We start from the raw sequence: 6000 nt of genomic DNA, 5'->3' as shown, positions 1-6000 counted from the left end.
CAGGTAATATTTATTTTGATGTCAATTATTTTTCTTATTAATAGATATTCCAGAGAATTTTATGAAAATATTCAACATTCAGAGATCATAAATAGATTAGAGGAACAGAGGATAGTCTCCCTCTCAGACTTGTGGAGGAGGAAGGAATTTATAACTAGAGAAGAACTAGAGAGATTATGGAATATTATTGTTCTGTAAGAAATGACCAACAGGATGAATTCAGAAAGGCTTGGAGAGACTTGCATGAACTGTTGCTGAGTGAAATGAACAGAACCAGAAGATCGCTGTACACTTCAACAACAATACTGTATGAAGATATATTCTGATGGAAGTGGATATCTTCAATATAAAGAAGATCCAACTCACTTCCAGCTGATCAATAATGGACAGAAACAACTACACCCAGAGAAGGAACACTGGGAATTGAATGTAAAATATTAGCACTACTGTCTATCTACCCAGGTTACTTACACCTTCTGAATCCAATACTTAACATGCAACAAGAAAATTGGATTGCCTGTCATCTAGGGGAGGGAGTAGAGGAAGGGAGGGGAAAATCTGGAAAAATGAATACAAGGGATAATATAAAAAAATTACTCATGCATTTATACTGTCAAAAAATTATAATTATAAAATTAATTTAAAAAAAGAAAATATTCAACATTCAGTTATTTCTTTCAAAAGCTTTGGTGTTTCATATGATAAGTAAATTAAAAAATCACAACATCAAAAGAAATAAATAAGAAAATTAAGGTATGCTTAAAGTTACTATAGATGAAAAAAATAACATTATTAAGTAGGAACCAAATGGCCTATCACTTAGATTAATAAAGAAAAATCTAATTTAGTTTGAAAATTCATAGCATATAACACAATAATTGCATGAGGTTTTAATTCTCCTTTCTAAGTGAGAAAAATTATACAAAATATGGAAATGAAGAGAGTCAATAAATACTAAGTGTCGTGTTTTGCATGTGTTTTGAATATTTTTCTTTTTCTGTTGGAATTCTTACAAGGTGTTAAGTCAGTTATCTAATTTAGCATGGTACTTAACAGTTCTCTAGCTCACTAATGTACTTAGTACTTATTACAATTCCACAAGATTCACACCTTTAAGAGAGCATAAATAAGGAGGAGCTCTCAAGCCCACAAAAGCACAAGCCCACTCTTGGAGGAGGAATCAGATTCATTCCAACTTCTACCTTTGTGCTGGCTGGAGTCTGAAGCTGGCAGAGGCAAAGGACTAGTGGCAAGAGCTTTGGGAACCAAGGAGAGAGATAGGTCTCTAAGAAAGCTAATTGGGCCCAAGGAAGGAGACAATACTTGGAAAGGGAAAATAAAGGATCTGGACTTTAACTCCCTGGCTGCATTTGGGGTGATTACTCCAAACTGAAACTAAGGCTGCCTCCAGAAGTTCCCCAAGAAACCTGCTCCCAGAGAACATTATATTTTAGAGAATAATATTACATTTTTCCTTTGTTCTCTCTCTCTTTTTAAAAATCAATTAATTAATTAATTTGGGTTTTTTTTACATACATTGCTTATGAATCATGTTGAGAGAGAAAAATCAGAGCAAAAGGGAAAAACCATGGGAAGATTAAAAAAAACAGAAAAAAGAAGTGAATATAGTATGTTTTGATTTACATTCAGTCTCCTTCATTCTTTTTCTGGATGCAGATGGCATTTTCTGTCCAAGGGGCTATTGGGACTGCTTTGGATCACTGAACTACTGAGAAGAACCAGTTGATCATTAGTCATGATTAGTCAATCATAGTTGATCATTACATATTTGTGCTGTTATTGTGTACATTGTGTGCCTGGTTCTGCTTGTTTTGCTCAGCATCAGTTCATGTAAATCTTTCCAGATCTTTCTAAAATCAATTTATTCATCACTTTTTATAGACAATAATATTCCATTATCTTCCCCAATTGATGGGTATCTACTAATTTTCCATTCTTTGCTACCACAAAAATAATTAATACAAACATTTTTGTACATATGGGTCCTTTTCCCTTTTTATGATTTCTAGTAATGGCATTGCTGGGCAAAAGGTATGCAGAGTTTTATAGTCCTTTAAATATAGTTCCAGATTGCTCTCCAAAACGGTTAGATCATTTCACACTACAGATTGTTGGACATTTTAATGAGAAAAAGGACTTGAAATCTTCAGCTTCTCCTGCTGAAAATGTGACTTGATCATGAGGCTCAGCCATCTTCAGCAATCTGAATTAAGGAATCCATCTCCATTAGAACTACTCTAGTTGATTTTCTGTGTCATGAGTTGAGAGGGGAGAGGTACAAGAGCATAAGCTCACCACTTTGGGCAGGAATTCACCTATTTTTAGATTCTATTACTTCTTGACAAAAGTAAGGTCTCTTAGTTCAGTGGTGTTTCACCTAAGATCAAGGAACATGTTCCCTAAGGATCAGAGCAATCTCTTCAATCAGCCATGTTCTTCAAAAATTGACTGACTGAACTAGAGGGGCTGGCCTTAAATGAAGAAATAGAAAAGGATTTAATCCTAATTTAATAATAAATTGTTATTATAAAAACACTAATAATAATTTCTCTCAGCCTTGAACCTTTTTTTGTATCTCCGATATTTAACAAATGTTTGAAGCAGATAGTAAAGTACTAAGTGAATATTTAGTAATTGATTATTGAAACCATGTTAATCCCTAACTCTTTTATCTCTTATTTTACTATGCAAATCGAGGCCATTTGATATAAGCATCTTCTTTTCCTTTTTTTTTAAAATTTCAAAACCCACTTTCTTCTTCTTTCTCCAATCTTTAGTGAAGAGTTGGCTAAGTCCAACACCTCTACATATCCTTTTTATCCCTTATCCTTCCATTTTCTCAAGCAGATTAGAGTCAGTCATCAATTTCCTTGAATTGATTTGAATTGAACCTCTCCCTCTCTCAAGCAGATTATAGAGTCAGTCATCAATTTCCTTGAATTGACTTGAATTGAACCTCTCCCTCTCTACTCTGGTTTCTTCTTTACTACCTTTAAGCATGTCCAAGTCTCCCCATACATTAAAAAAAAAAAAAAAAAAAAAAAATTCTTCACCAGACCAGTTAAGTTGTCATTCTAATTCTCTTCTCTTTTTTTCAACTAAGCACCTAGAAAACATTTATATACATTGCTTCTTCTTTCCTCTTCTCTCATTCATTCAAGTCTTTGTAGTTCAACTTTTGAACTCATCATTCAACTGAAACTTCTTTCTCCAAAGTTGCCAAAAATTCCTTAACTGTTAGAATGTTATAGTGTTCTCTCAGTCCTCATTCTTCTCAAATCTATCTGCTGCATTTCACATTGTTAACCATAACCTCCTGGATGTGTTCTCTCCTTTGTAGATTATTAAAGTTCTCTCTAGTGTATTTGATCTTCCTCAGTCTCTTTTGCTGAATCTTTATCTAGACCATACTTCTATTGATGAGTGTTTCCCAAGACACTCTTCTAGGTCCCTTCCTTTCTCTAGTCTCTTTTGTAATGACCTCTTCAGTTCTGATCAGTTTAACTATCATTTCTATGTAGTTGATACTAAGATCTATATATCCAATCTCAGGAAATAATTTTTTTTATTATTATAGCTTTTTATTTACAAGATATATGCATGGGTAATTTTACAGTACTGACAATTGCCAAGCATTTTGTTCCTATTTTTCCCCTCCTTCCTCTCACCCCCCTTCCCCAGATGTCAGGTTGACCAATACATGTTACATATGTTAAAGTATAAATTAAATACAATATATGTATACATGTCCAAACAGTTGTTTTGCTGTACAAAAAGAATTGGACTTTGAAATAGTATACAATTAGCCTGTGAAGGAAATCAAAAATGCAGGTGGACAAAAATAGAAGGATTGGGAATTCTATGTAGTGGTTCATAGTCAACTCCCAGAGTTCTTTCGCTGGGTGTAGCTGGTTCAGTTCATTAATGCTCTATTGGAACTGATTTGGTTCATCTCATTGTTGAAGAGAGCCACGTCCATCAGAATTGATCATCATATAGTATTGTTGTTGAAGCATATAATGATCTTCAGGGAATAAAATTTAAGGCAAATGGAAAAGTAGGAAGATTATGAAAGACTTTAAAATCCAAACAAAGAATTTCATCTTTGACAACGAATGTAACAGAGTCACTGAAGTTTATTGAATGGGGCAGACTGGGGAGAGATTGACAAGATCAAACCTGCACTTTAGAAAGATGGTTTAGATAGATTAAAGAATGGACTGGAGGGGTGAGCGAACAGCTTGAGACAAAGAGACCAACTAGCAGGCTGTTGCAATAGTCCAGGTTCGATACTCAGCAGTATTAGGGAAAAGAATGGGGAAAAGATGAGAAAACTTAGAAGCAATAGTACATGGCAATGGATTTTTTTGGGGGGGATATTGGGTCAGAAGTAAAAAATATAGACCCAGCAAAGGAGATTGAGAAGAAGCAATCAGTCAAATAGGAGAGAGTACCAGAAAAGAACAGATGTTGCAAAAACATAGAGATAAGAGAGTATCAAGTTGAAGTTGATAGACTGTAGAGGTCTAGAACTACTCTCAGTTCAAAAGATCAATGAATTGACAAATTAAGTTTGTAACATTGAAGAGAGCAGTTTCACTTGAATGATAAATTTGTGAGATTGCAGTCTTTAAAAGAGAATAAGAGGATGCACTAAATATAAATTGCTTTCTCAAGGGGTTAAAAGAGATATTTTTCGTATAAAAATAAGGTACCTTTTCCATATTGGATTCAGATTATACTTTAGATACTTTTACATTTTCATATTTTAGGGGAAAGGGTGGAGAGGAGAAGGAGGAATGCTAGACAAGAGATATAGCCAATTGAACTCTAAGGAAATCTCCAGAGTGCCAGTGGAGAAGCTGAATTGGAGAGAGCTGTAACAGAGACCCTGTTCCTGTCTGTTAGAAGCCATCTTCTCTTCCCCCCACTCCCCATTCTACTTCCATCTCTAAACTGAACTCAAGGCATTCCTGGGTTTGGAGCAAAGGGGCCCATTAAAATTAAAAAAGAGTAGACCATTATCCGCAGGTTTTGTAGTAATTCAGAAGCACTTTTTTCTCTCCTTAGCCTCTTGGAATCTCATGTTTTCTTCATGACTCAGCTCAAATGCCACCTTCTACATGAAGCTTTTCTTGATTGCTCCAGTTTCTAGTGCACTCTCCCCAAGGGTGTGCTAGAACCAGCTCTAACCAGCTTTGGAAAGTCATTGTTAAATTTTCAGTGTGAACATTTACATCTCAGAAATCAGCATTTATTACAAAACACACTGCATATCTTTTTAAAAAATTTAAATTTTATATCAATTTAACAATTTTGCACATACTAAAATGCTTAGACAATCAATTTATTTATTTTTTTTTTCCAGACATACACCAGGTCTTTATTATTCTGAAGTTGGCTTTGAGGCAGCTTCACTATGGTCCTTCTTATCACATATTATGATAACATTATTTTATTTTATTTATTTTTTTTAATTATATATATATTTTTTTATAATATTATCCCTTGTATTCATTTTTCCAAATTACCCCCCCTCCCTCTATTCCCTCCCCCCGACGACAGGCAATACCATACATTTTACATGTGTTACAACATAGTCTAGGTACAATACATGTGTGCGAATATCATTTTCTTGTTGCACAATAAACTTTAGAATCCGAAGGTACATGCAACCTGGGCAGACAGATATTAGTGCTAACAATTTTCACTCCCCTCCCAGTGTTTCCTCTCTGGGTGTAGCTACCTCTGTCCATCATTGATCAACTGGAAGTGAGTTGGATCTTCTTTATGTTGAAGATTTCCACTTCCATCAGAATACATCCTCATACAGTGTTGTTGTTGAAGTGTACAGTGATCTTCTGGTTCTGCTCATTTCACTCAGCATCAGTTGATTTAAGTCTCTCCAGGCCTCTCTGTATTCCTCCTGCTGGTCATTTCTTACCGAGCAATAATATTCCATAACCTTCATATACCACA

The sequence above is a fragment of the Sminthopsis crassicaudata genome, chromosome 6 (genome assembly GCF_048593235.1).
Source record: "Sminthopsis crassicaudata isolate SCR6 chromosome 6, ASM4859323v1, whole genome shotgun sequence".
NCBI lineage: Eukaryota > Metazoa > Chordata > Mammalia > Dasyuromorphia > Dasyuridae > Sminthopsis > Sminthopsis crassicaudata.
This window is presented reverse-complemented; position numbering follows the sequence as displayed.